The sequence below is a fragment of the Patella vulgata genome, chromosome 6 (assembly GCF_932274485.2).
Source record: "Patella vulgata chromosome 6, xgPatVulg1.2, whole genome shotgun sequence".
In the NCBI taxonomy this organism is placed as follows: Eukaryota; Metazoa; Mollusca; class Gastropoda; family Patellidae; genus Patella; species Patella vulgata.
This window is the reverse complement of record NC_065884.2, coordinates 55,669,535-55,683,616: the sequence shown is the minus strand read 5'-3', so window position 1 is coordinate 55,683,616 and position 14,082 is coordinate 55,669,535. Positions and strand designations below refer to the sequence as shown.

Below are 14,082 nucleotides of genomic sequence, written 5' to 3'. Positions count from 1 at the left end.
CTACTTTAACTATTAAAGCCACCAATAGCCTTTTCATATCTATACATGTGGATACCAATCTGGTTAAAACACAGATCCTATTTCGTTTCGTATTTATAGTTCAAAATTTCGTTTTACTTGTCTTTACTACACTTGGATCTGACAGAGTTGTTATTTAACACGTTCTGAATGGTGTCAGGGATAAGTCAATGAAACGGTCTGTTACGGCGAGCTTTAGGCGTGTTTTTTACGGAACTGTGGGTAATTCACTAGTAACATCAATGCTGATTGGTTAATCAAATGTCTGACGTCATAAGGTCATAAGTTGCAAAGCCTTGTATAGGGAAAGTTACGACAACTCATTTACAGGCGCCATTCTGGGTCTCAACTATGACGCCATAAAAACTATGACGTCATATAGCGTTACTTAACAAAATGTTTTAAATTTTTACTTGGTATAACGTTTTACGGGCTACAATTTATCCTAAACAAATTACAAAAGAACCCAATGCAGTTTCGTTCAATGACAAATTATGTCAGACAAAATCATATTCAAAATCGGCCAAGGAAAAATGACATGATTAACAGAATTCAATTTGGCGTACTTCAGGAATTCTCGGAGAATGATATCTCGTAATCAGAGACTTTCACTCAGTGGTGAGAGGGTAAATAATTTCTTTTCAAATTCCTCAACCACAGAGTGGTTATGCAAGCGAAATGTGTCGAAAAATCGAATTTGACAAAAACATGTATTTGTCACTTGGTGGCGGGCATTTCTTTCAAAATGACTGCCAAATTTGGTAATATTATACCATTTAAAAATAAAATAAAAATGAAAACAACAAAAAAAACCCCAAAAAACAATTTGGTAATAAAAGGGCAGCGATAATCTCAAAAAAATAATTTCGAGAATTCTGGATGATACAAATTCAAAATGGCCTGCAAAATGAAATCCAAAATGGTGGAATTTTAATTAATCGTCATTTCTTTCCGTTGGGTATGACTTGTAATATATGGTATATAATCCCGATATGGCATAGTTGCTCTTAAATGAATATATTGTTAACGCGCTTTAAACATCTAGATGCAATAGACTTGGTGTAGAAAAATCGAGGTGCATTGAAATGTTGGTAGTAAAGATAATTTCATAGTTTTTAGTTACACATTGTTAACCAACCACCCATAGATCTTTTAATGACAATAAATCATATACTTTATTCAGCTGGACGCAATACTTAAAATGAATGGATGCAGTTCGGTTAACTTGAATGAAGATATTATATATCTATGTTGCATATGTAGGATCTTTTAGTTGAATCATATCATAGAAGTATCTTATTTCATAGTTTTACGTATTTGTAGACATTAAGGTGTACTTGTTCTATTGTTCCATTTAGCCTTTTCTTGTTTCACTTGACTAAACAAAACATTCTGCAGGAATGTAGGCATTTATAGATTGAACAAAAAGCTGATAAATGTTGAGATGTGTGGAACATGCTCGAACAAATCTCAGACACCTAGTTGAGCACCAGAGCAACAAATACCCAAAGCAGTCGGACAAACTCTAAACCAACTGCGTCTCCTTCACTGGGCTGCTTCAACGTATGTCTATCTGTGGAATAACATGTACATTATTTATATCTGTTAAATTTGTGCGTTTATATATTTGATTAATATTATTATTTACAGATGGGCGGGGAGTGATAACGTCTTACCATAAACAAATTGCAAAATGAAACCAGAAAGTTTCAGAGAGCTGACACCTTTTTATTTAAATTACGCTGATTTTACACTGATTTTAATTTACACTGACTTGTTTTATCTCTTTTAGTCAATTTAAAGAAATTTCTATTTTCGAAAAATTGATGATACAATTAATGATCGATGACCGAAAACTGACACACAATCCGGAACGGCCCCGGACCCCAATAAATTATGGAATTTCAGGCATTTATTTTGCCGGCTAGAAGGCAAAAAGGTTTTATCTCCCAAATTAATATTTAAGTTTTCATTTTTCACTTTACCCGTCTGCACACAAAATCTGATTTTTAAAAGCGTTTGCAAGTTAACATATTTAATAGCGCTTTTATCTGATGTATCTTTTATTTCATTATCATATGAATTAGACTATATTCTTATATTACAATAATGTGCGTTTTTTGTTGTATAATAATAATAATAATAGGTCTTCTTTACTTTTCGTTTAAAAAAATGTATGTTTTATCTCTTTTTCGCGGAATTCTATGAGATATCCATCTACATCCCTGTCGGGGGCAGCGAACTTCGACACTAAAGTATGATAGGACATAATAAGATAGTGAGTAGGTACAAACACTTGGGACCCAAGATGGCGTCTTTGTACACTTGACGTCATATTTTCATGACGTCATATGAAATTTCTGGCTTCACAGTTGTCGCAACTTTATCTATATAAGGCTTTGATAAGTTGGTCTTTTGACCCCTGACGTGACCTATCGCTATAACTTGTCAGATCTTCATGTAGTATAGGCCATCGAAAGTATAAAAAAAACAAAACGAAACGAAATATAGATCTGTATTTTAATCAGATTGTGTGGATACCTGCAAATAATAGTAACTGAAACGTTGCATGGAATACAGCCAGGAGTAGTAAATTCATAAAGCTGTGTTATTATTAATATATAGTGTTTTTTTAAATTAAATATATAGAGGATATTTGTCGTTTTAGAGTGAATAACATATTTTATTTCATCGAGAAGCAAGAAAACTTATATTTTCACGAATGCGTAGCATGAGTGAAAATATAAACGTTTTCTTGCTTAGAGATGAAATAAAATATGTTATTCACGACAAAACGACAAATGTTCTATTTATTTTATGATTTTACAATCATTTTAGGTAAAAACAACATGGACTACTGCTCGCCAGTGGAATAATACTTTTATTTCACTGATAAAACCCGGTATTCCACTACTGATCATAAAATAAATGTTTATATCCATGTGAATATTTAATAAAAGAGAAGTGTTAGTATAATCATAAATAGACAGTGGTATAACTACTGTAACACTATATTTAACTTTCAAATTAACTGTTAATATTAAAGAAATAGTCAAAGTTTTCACTATGCCAATCAAAATGTGAATAAATAGCCCATATTTACCTGAGAGTATAAGCCCATAGGCAGATATTTGATAATCGTTTATAACAGATATTTAGATGGTTACTTAGTGGATTCTAAGAGCCTTCTACACAGAATAAACTAACTTTATTCACTGTAATATATTTGAGATCCCTGATTACACAGAATTAACACCACATATTATATACTAATTTATTATCTCGCCCAGCGTTGTACAGATCGGTGCACAGCAGCACAGATTCACTAGAACACGAACCTTGTAAACAAATGAGACAAGATGAATGAAATAATGTACATACGACAACAATTCACACCCAATTTCAATTCAAAGTGAATAATGAAACAGAATGTTATATTTGAGAAATGTAGATAATTATATCAAATATACAATTTAAATAAAGTAGTGAAGTGTAAAGAACAAACCTATTCTATTTTCTATCCACCCTCGTAATACAATACATACAAACATGTTGGAGTTAGTTAGTTACAGGATATGAATACATGTACATTGCAGGATATGAACAATAACTTTAACTAGGCCTATATTCATTCATATTTAAGGCCAACTATCTTTACAATTAGTAATTTATTAATAATACATGTATTTAAAGTATTAATGGGAGTTTTTTTTACTGCTGCTGGATTGCCTGGAAAGTTGGTGAGCTGCGGGGGCCCTTTTCTAGTGCAGGGCCCAATATGGGCAAGTTGGTCAAATGTGCCAAAAACCGTCCCTAAAGACATATATAACAACATAATACTCACAATAAGATACAACTACAACCGCATGTCCTGAGACTATCATAATATAGCAATGCAACTCTCTCAAACCTTTGAATGAGTCAAGTCTGTGTCTATGGGTCCTCTACCCCCACCCTCTCAAACTGAAGACGCCTACGTGCAAGTTTATCATGGAAATAAAGATTATCATTTGTTAGACCCAAAATGACCTAATTTATGTGCAGTTTACATTTCTCTCTATGTTTTATTACTTGTAGTAAAAGCTATTCACTTCTATGTTGTAAACATAAGGTTTCGTACTCTGATACAGGACTATCAAGCTATGTATAATTCACATTAGGTCTATCTATAGACCTACTGCAGGCTGATAAGCAAGTTATTTACTATAGAAAATTATTGACATATATTCCATTTTGGTATTTATAAACTATATTTGATAACTTATTATGAGTACTCAATAATTGAAAAAAGTATATTTGTTCGCAACAAGTAAATAGCTTGCTGGGACAAACAGCGGCATTGTCAAATGATCAATAAGGAGAACATAACCACATTCAAAGATAAATAGAGAATCTCCTACCAGTCTTTTTTGATATCAAAAAATATCAACACAAGTTGATAAAGTAACAAAAACGAGGCTCTTCCGGGTTTTTTTTTACTTTATCAACGAGTGTTGATATTTTTTGATATAAAAAAAGACGAGTAGGAGATTTTATTTATCACCCAACCCTTTCTTACACACAAATAAATAAATATAATTCTTTGCTGTAGATTTCACTTTTACTGCACATTACGGCGTAGTGATACATCATTTTTTGACAACAATTCAACCATTGCAAAGCCCTTTATATTGACCCAGTGTTTCCATCATGGTCAATTGAATAACAATAGTTCATTTTTAATTAAAAAAAAGTTACTTTTAATAAGAAATGAACTGTTCTTTGAAAATAAAGAAAAGTAGTTCCTTTTCAACTGACCAATCAAATTCATGTAAAGCGATTATGGCAGTAGATTATGAAATATATCACACAAGCGATATCTACTGTAGAATGTATTATTGGCTGATAAACCACATTCCTTCCACACTATGGTTATCAGGGTGGTTTTAACACATGGGCACGTTGGGCAGTTGCCCCCATGCTTATCTATTTGTTTTGTGACTTGCTGTCAATAAATATACCAACTAAAACTAAACTATAAATATTTGTTAAATAATCTGATCGACCATTACATTTTTTTTATTCTTGTGAGAGCTTGTGCAAGCAAGTGCCAAAGTGCACTACCTTACCAAAGGATCTATAATGCTGTCAAGATAACCCTGATGCATATCATGAAAAAATATTTACTAAAACTCAAAAATTCATTGCTTCTGCTAAATTCTATTTCCTATTTGCTAAAGGAAATCCACTGGAACATAATCATGTGTTGGGGACCTTTTTTTTTACTTCAAGTTAATGTTTATTTAGTAGATTTAAGAGGAGAACACCAGTCACTGTCATTTGTTTATATTTTATTCATTATCTACAATCAAAATAGATTTAAAAAAAACACAAAAAAAAAAACTAAAATACAAATTATTTGAACAAATTAGTAAAACAAGACATTGACTGTGATGTATGAGTCATTATTTATAAACAAAGGGTTACAGAGTTTATTCGATTCAATAACTTTCTTATTGCGTATAGGGAGTAGGTATTCTAGAAAGATAGGTTACCAGACAACGAAACATACGCCCACAGCAGCTATATCGTCCGGGCATGTTTCGGTAATGAAACATTTATAATACATTAAAATCTGATTAAGAGTAACAACTCATTAAGTAATTATCAGAAAACCACTAGAATTTGTTTGGTTTTTATAAAGTTCTGCCCCATGCTAACGTTTAGTATACAAAACTTTTAACATCATGGATTTAGCTGTTCAAGTCATAAAAATTCTTGAAAATTAATATACTTGTTCGTCTCAAGATCTTAAACACTGTGTATAAATTTAAAGTCAATCGGATATTAACTTTAGCCTCTAGAGCGTCCACAAGATTTTTCAAAGTGATCAAGGGCCATAACTCTGGCAAAAATTATCGGAAATCGATGAAAATTAATAGGCTTCTTCGTCTCATGGTCTTCAACACTGTATATAAATTTAAAGTTAATCGGATATTAACTTCAGCCTCTAGAGCGTCCACAAGATTTTTCAAAGTGATCAAGGGTCATAACTTTGGCAGTAATTATCGGAAATCGCTGAAAATCAATAGGATTCTTTGACTTATGACCTTATACACTGTGTATAAATTTAAAGTCAATCAGATATTAACTTTGACCTCTAGGGTGTCCAAAAAGATTTTTTTAGTGTGATCAAGGGCCATAACTCTGGCAGTAATTATCGAAAATCATTGAAAATCAATAGGCTTCTTTGTCTTATGACCTTAAGCACTGTGTATAAATTTAGAGTCAATCGGATATTAACTTTGACCTCTATAGCGTCCACAAAATTATTTGAAGTGATCAAGGGCCATAACTCCGACAGTAATTTCGAAAATCGCTGAAAATCAATAGGTTTCTTCGTCTCATGACCTTAAACACTGTATAAATTTAAAGTCAATCGGATATTAACTTTAGCCTATAGAGCGTCCACAAGCAATTGTGGACGCCGGACCGACGGACGGACGGACGGGGGCGACAACAATATACGACCACATTTCAATGTGGGCGTATAAAAAGGAACATTAGCAATCATTCATAATACATGTATTTAGTTGCATGTATATATGTGTGTGTGTTTTTGGTTGCTTTTTTATTTGTTCATTTGATTATATTTACGGATTCCCTTACATTATCGCCCTTCACAGTCAAATTATGTTGAAGGCAGTCCAGTCTATAACTTTCTATCTTTAATATTCAGAATAAAGCTTTGTTGCTGGTTCAGTCAGATGATGATCAGATTCACTACTGTGAGGAATGGAGTCTAACCAATGAAACCTTTATACCGGCGTCTGTGTATTTGGTATGTATAGTTTTAGCACTGGTAGGTATTAGTCTGTGGTCAGTTTTCTCGCCCGACAGACGGTCCCTAACGTTTCGTTAGTGCTATGTGCGTTATTGGGAGATATTCCAGTCCAGTGGGTGGATACAACCTATTTTCACATGTAGGCTATAGTGTTAGTCTCTACATGAACGAATCCATTTGTTATTGAATTTTGTAAAAAAAATAATAATAAAATGAAATGAAATGGGGTTTAACGTCCTACTGTTCTGCTCCAACTGGGTTAATTTAAACGGCCATACGCCATGGCATAAGGGGAATTTTGTCCGGACAACGGACGCTACGACCTATTCTTATTCCAACTGTCAAGGGTTCTTTTACTTGCATACCAATGTGTAAACGGGGCCTCGGTTTTTCGTCCTATCCGAAAGACTATATTATGTTATCCTTGCCAGGCTCTCCATCCTACACCACTGACAAGGGGGAATCACGTGGGAAAATTGTGCTCTCGAATTTTGTAATGGGGGGGGGGGGACTTGGAATATATTTTAATATTTATTTAAATTCGACCCTCTTTTACAAAATTCAATGATATTGTAAATGATATTTAGAAATTACTACATCAAATACCGGTTCCTAATTAATTAGGTCAAAGCCTAGATAATAGGCTTGGGTTTGTTTTCTCGTTTCCGACCGTTATTATGTATTATCTATTATTGATATAGTTTCCACCATGCAAGACAGACACCGACTGTAACATTATGAGGGTAACTGCCAGTTATCGTTTATAAACAGCACCGCGTTTGCCTGCACTCCTGGCGTTCTGTAAACATACGGCTTTGGCGATTATGCTAACAAAGTCATTGGGTAGATGATTTTTAAAGCACGAACCCTGTTTTGTTTGTGACCATTGTACGACAATTTCATCCTTTTTATTACAGAACGCGGAATTCAGGACTGATGACAATAGCAGTACAGTAAAGCGGCCGTTCCATACCATTGATATAAATAATGTACCTATTATACCATACAATACTTGCCAAGACATTCCGCCTAGTCTTTTTGCTGGTAAGCCTCTACAATAATTTTCTTTTCAGCGTATTTAGTAATAGAGGCAATAATTTCATTAAAAATAAGGGGGGTGGGAGCGAAGGGTTAACGCGTGCGCGTTGTGCCATAAGATCTGTCATTGAGTCAACTGGCGTGCTTTCCATTCCCCGGTTGTACGTGACAAGGAGTAAGGTCCTCCATTTACCTCCCACTGCTATACAGACCTTTACGCGCGAACGGGTTATTGAAATAAAATTGAACCATTTGTTCGTCCCGAAATGACCTGGTTTGTGTCGAGTGGACGTTAAACGGATCCAAATCTTAAGAGGTTGGTTATGGTGATAAGTACGGAGGATGATAGTTACACGTTTAAATAGGGTTATCTGCTACTTCAAGTTTGTATATCTCAAAATTTTACTGTCCAACCTCCTATAAACTTTGGAGCAAAGTGAAAAGCGTTCAGCCCAACGGAGATGTGGGGGAAATTTGGAGCCGGGCTGGGAATTAACATTAAAATCAATGGGCAAATTAGAGGTGGTCTTCCTCCATATGGCAAGCTGAACTATTTCAGCGCGTATCAAAACCTCACCCATAATACTCCGACCTAGATATTACTGTATCTAAATTTGTGTACAAAAACAAAAGACCTAGAACATGTTGACATTTCATTAGCTAAATCTCGTTTCCGACCGACCTCAAAATAATCGTAAAAAGGCTAGTGAACGGGTCAAATTTAAAGGTTAAACGTGCGACTATAGCCCACAAATCCGCTCGTCAATTTAACATACTATTCTGTTGATTTCATTAGGCTGTACCAGGACGAGACCCTGTTCAATCATTTTCCTGTTACATAATATGATAAGTATAACATCCATAGATTCGGAATAGTATATAGTCGTCACCCTGTGCATCGGCCCGTATCTCCGTCAACAGTTGGCAATGCTACAGTTTTTGATGGACCTTTTTTCAAATTTAGTGTGAAGCACTGTTGCATAGATGTAGGTCTATGAATGATAATGGCAATTTCTAATATTACTAGTATTACCAAAATTGTTGCATAACTCGAGACATTTTGTTTTAAATAGATTATTTAATCTATGCTCTAGGCGTACTTAAAGTAGTTAAGTCTCTAACTCAGTATCATCCAAAGTCTTCGACATTGTAAACACGAATTATTTGTCAATTTAAATCAACATTGATGTTACGATCTTACTGGGAAAAGATGGGCTTTTGCTATCCAATATTTAAGACAAAATAAACATTTTACCATTGCTAAACGAATCGTGTACCATAATGCGTTTCAGCGCCATTTGTAACAAGGGATTTGAAGAACGAGGCTAGACATATTTCACAAGTCATGTCAAACGGTGACGGCATATTCTTATCTGGAGAGCATGCGCAATAAATACTATCGGTGTAGACTGGAACAACCAGACGCTATAGATTGCAATGCGATTGAGACTTCTGGCGTATTTCGCCGAACAGAACTGATTTGAAATTAGAGTAAAAACGGAAACTATTGAATGTAAATCAGTTTATATACATTCATATTACATTATTATATGCGTTGCGACCCATTTGTGTCAATTCCTATAGAGGTTCCAAATATTAGCGATTTAGCTCCTTTAAAATATGATAATGTTAAGGCAGAGACGGCAGAGTAGGATTAAAAGGCGCTGACATTCTCTTTGCCTATAATATCAGTTACTTTGGTTAGCGAAGGTTTCATAAATGTGTTCACCCTAATAAGACTGCATAAAACCACTGTCCGAGAAGATGACCTCGTCATTGTCACTGCTCCAGCATTACATTACATGATGAGACCCGTAATATGTCTTGTGCCAGAACCGTTCTCATTTGTGAAATATGTAAGGAGTAACTAAGAAAATGATAAGAAATGGCCGGTGTTTAACGTCCTACTGTTCTGCTCTAACTGGGCTAATGAAGACGGGCATATGCCATACAGTGTGCTATAAGGAAAATTTGGTTCGGACAGCGGTGCTTCGGCCTACTCGTATATCGACTTCCAACTGCCAAGGGATCTTTTACGTGCACGTCAATTTGTACACGGGACTTCGGGTTTTCGTCCCATCCGAACGACTAAATGTTGTTCCTTGCCAGGATAACTAAGGAAACGGCTACACGGACTTAATAACGGCTACACGGACTTAATAAAGATTAAACTCATTTTGTTCATTTAACGTACACACACACACCTAGTTGTAAAGATACAAATATATAACTTACGGTGGTGCTCTGGGTCAAGCGTATTGTCTACAAAGATTTTTTGACAGTATTGACGGTAATCCTCAACGTTCAGCAAGTCGTATAACCGAATACTGTATACATCAACATCTATATACCCTATGTTATCTTAACCCAAATATGTTAGTGTATATGGAAAACCAAACAGCTCTTTATTCAGCGTTCTTAATTCTCAGTTCTTAATTCATTGTCCTTATTTCTTCATTTGTTGCCGTATTTCGACATTTGTACTCTAAAATTAACATTTGTATTTAAAAATCAATATTTGTTTTACAAATCAGACATTTTTCATATCAGATTTGTAAATTGTATTTTTTAAAATTTAATTGTAGTTTAATATAAATATAAAATTTATTTTAGAAAATAAAAAAAAATAGCCTACATTTACATTTCATCAGAGACATACAACGAAAAACAAATCTCGAACAAATTTCCAACAAATCTCCAAATTCAAATCTTACAAAACATTTCTCCAAAAACTTTTCTCAAAATTCATCCAACCGGAACATTATGTAATCAACCTGGCGGCATACAATAAGTCACCATTTCCACTCATGTCGTCATAATGTTCCGGTTCGGTGAATAAAGAGCTGCTTGGTCTTCCATAAGTGTCTTGGTCGAACAGCGTATGTTCACGGACAGTGTTATCAAATTTCATATCTACTAATGATTTTTCATAATGCAGGCGCGGATACTGCTGATGGGAGACGGCGAATTTTTAATTGTCTTCACGCAATGTCGGATAAAAGATGGAAATGATATGAAGTGGGGTTTAAGGTCCTACTGTTCTGTCCAGATTGGGCTAATGAGATCATGATCAAGATGGACGTGTGTATGCATACATTTCTGTGGACTGTTTACGATATTATTATTGTTAGCCTAGTATATTCTTTACCGATTCCTTTCTCAATTCTATATAAATTTGCATTATCCCTATTCCTCATTAATGTATCTGGTTCTCGCATAATCACACTTTTCTAAACAATTCTTGGCTATCTGAGCAGTATGATTTTGTTATGGATTTTAAAATGGACGACGTGTAGTGGTTCGGATGGGGTGAAAAACCGAGGTCTTGTGCCCTCATAGCACACTGCATGGCGCATGCCCGTCTTCATTACCCCAGCGGGAGCAGACAAGTTAGACTCAGTCTCAAGAAGACTACTATTGTTTTAAGAATCAGTCCTGCCTCGTCCCACTCGGCTAGCTAGAATACGTTTGAATTGTTACCTGTCTCTCTTCTCTTAATCCTTTTTCGGAAATATTAGGTGTTTTCACCCATGGAAAGTCTTCTAAAAAGGGTTAGGGTTAGTATTCTCCAAAATACTCATTTATTTAAAGCGGCCATTGTGGAGATTCCCGAACCTCCCAACCCGGCCTACAATTAGCATCTCCCAATACGAATCATTAAATCGAACGCGTAAAACCGTATTAAGAATGTAACATGCAACTAATTGCATTTTTAGAAACGGTGATAAAATTAAATTGCACTGACCACTTTCAGTCTATATATTTATTATGTCAAGACCTAATCATTAGCATCAATAGACCTTAAATCTAATTTTTTTTTTATAAAATATAGGTACAGATTCACGAGTGAAGAGATTTAGTTTGAACACCTATGGTAATTGGTGTGGTAGTTGGACTCATGCGCCGTGGGGTGGCTGTTGCCCTACTTGCCAGCTAGCACCATGTTTGTAAGTATAATGAATGAATGAATGAATTGAACATTTGACTTGACTTCTCAAATCAACACTATGGGCGGTTTAATACAAATAGAATATCTCACATCATCAAAAGACACCCCACAAGTTCTGTTTGTTAAAAACACGTATACGTACAACACGACAAATATGCCAGTACTGGAGGCGCGTCATTAGTTCATCAGGTCTTGCAACAAAAGGTGAACAACAGCTGAGTTGGTGACTTTGTAAGACGTGATTGCTCCTGTGAATTCGAGATTGCTGCACTTTGTTGTGTCTTCCAGGAAGAGTTCTCGAATGCTGAAATTTTCACTGCACTCAAAACATGTGGAGTAAAACCCATGACCTTGGTTTGGCATTGATGGGACAGAATCTTGAGGTCCGTCCGTCAATTTCGCCTGTTTTGTGAGAGCAGAAATAACAATTCTAGTCTGTCGCTCCACTCACTAATGGTACTACCAACTAGGCGATTCACTGTAGCTGTGAATATGATAGTGATGAGATTTACAAGTTGAAGAATAATAACATAATATGAAATTGAGCGCCATAGGCGCGAAAAAATTTTAGATTATGTAACTGAGCTTTTAATTTTTGGGCGCTGGGCCTTAGGGGACTTTGTCTCACGGGGGCGCTTACTTGAGTCTCTGAAATGCAATTTACTGGACTTTGGGGTCTGGGGAATAATTTTTGCAGAATTCTGATGGTCAGAAAATACTTACAACATGAGTAAAATACGTTTTAATTTCTATTGGGATTAAATATGTAACAAGTAAAAATTTACGCCCCTGCCCTCTGTCATGTAGACTACCACTGACAAGGGGGAGAATTCCGGTGAACTATTTCTGACAACTTAGAGCTCCAACACGGAACATCCAGGGCCCTGTTTCTCGAAATCTTAACTAAAGATAAAATCCATTTTTAGTAGATATTTCAATTTTAATTGGCTAAGCACACAAATCAATCTAAAATTATCCAATCAAATTACTAAAATTTGGATTATATCTTAGTTAAAATTTCGTGAAACAGGACCCAGGTTAGCGAGCCAACCTCTTACTCACTGAACCACCATGGCCTCCTAATTTGGGATGTACAATCCTAATCAGGCATTATCTCATTGTTTTGTGTATTGTTTGATTGTCATTATTCGTCATTTAGTCTCGATTATTGTGCCGTAATGTTTTTCTTATTCCTTTTTAGGAATTTCACATGTAAGCCTGGGATAGACAACATTGACCAGGCGTGTGCGAGATTCACAGTTTGTCATCACTGTGGAATGGAGACTCCCAATAAGGCATTACCTCATTGTGACTGCGTTCGAGATATTGCCAGTGATCTTAGAGATGCGAGATGCGATGGATCTGTACCGAAATGCTACAGCTACAGAAACAGACTGTATGGCTTTATGTCCAATCATAAATGCTGGGGACGGCTTATGCTCAAAATTGTCCGCCATTATCAATGTGGATTCAAACAAAGTAACTGCAAAGGCAACTCTTGTACAGTTGTCCCACAGATGTGCGAGAAAAAGGAAGTGAAGATTTTAAATAACTTCAATTGTTTGAATTATTCTACGTGTGAAGAAACCTTCCGAACACTTGGTTGATCTACGTGATCCCTATAGTTAACATTCTAAAATATAAAAATATTAATTTAAATGGAATATACAAAACCTTATATGCATCTTCTATCTTGGAATAAAATATATGACTGCTCTAATTGACCGGTGAATATTTCGTCCAGAAGCCCTACAGCCAACTAATTGATCTTTTCGTGTCGATATTTTCCTTTTGAAACCAATGTGGCATCTATGCCTTGGTGGGGTGGGAGCAGGGCCCATGAGAGGAGGGGGCAGCTGGGATACTTGTCCAGGGGTCAGGGGCCTAGAGGGGCCCAGAGGTATGCCGAGTAATGATTTTTTTATTAAAATAAATGCTTGTATAAATTAATAAAAAAAACCAACAACTATGCACTGTTACTTTATCGTAAAGTAGAAGAAAACCGGTGATTTTTCTGAATGTGGGTAAGTAGCGGAGGCCAGTGTTAGAATCGGATTCTGTCAGTCCTAGTTCCGCTTGAGGCTCTAGTCAACGTCAGGGTTTCCGAGCTTCCTTCCGTTTGAATCCCGTTCAACATAATTTTGGGTATTGAAAAAATAAACGAATAGTTTATGTGATGAACAATTTTTTTTTGTTGATATTTTGACGTCTGATAGTCACGGTCTTTGTTTTTCCATTTGTTTTCTTGCTTATA

General features: G+C 35.5%; 1 protein-coding gene and 1 long non-coding RNA gene across 2 annotated transcripts in view; one reads left to right on the top strand and one right to left on the bottom strand.

The window, feature by feature from the left end:
• The window catches only part of LOC130013146 (xanthine dehydrogenase-like), a 52,004-nt gene extending 41,786 nt beyond the window's left edge, over positions 1-10,218 (bottom strand). Inside the window, exon 1 of the mRNA XM_056101756.1 lies at positions 10,115-10,218. The gene's annotated coding sequence lies outside the window, so the exon portion shown is untranslated. The remainder of the gene's footprint in view (positions 1-10,114) is intronic.
• Positions 10,219-11,028: 810 nt separating this feature from the next.
• Positions 11,029-14,082, top strand: LOC126825128 (uncharacterized). The gene is made up of 3 exons (XR_008788567.1): positions 11,029-11,436; positions 11,712-11,826; positions 13,030-14,082. It is a non-coding gene; the product is annotated as an uncharacterized LOC126825128 (long non-coding RNA).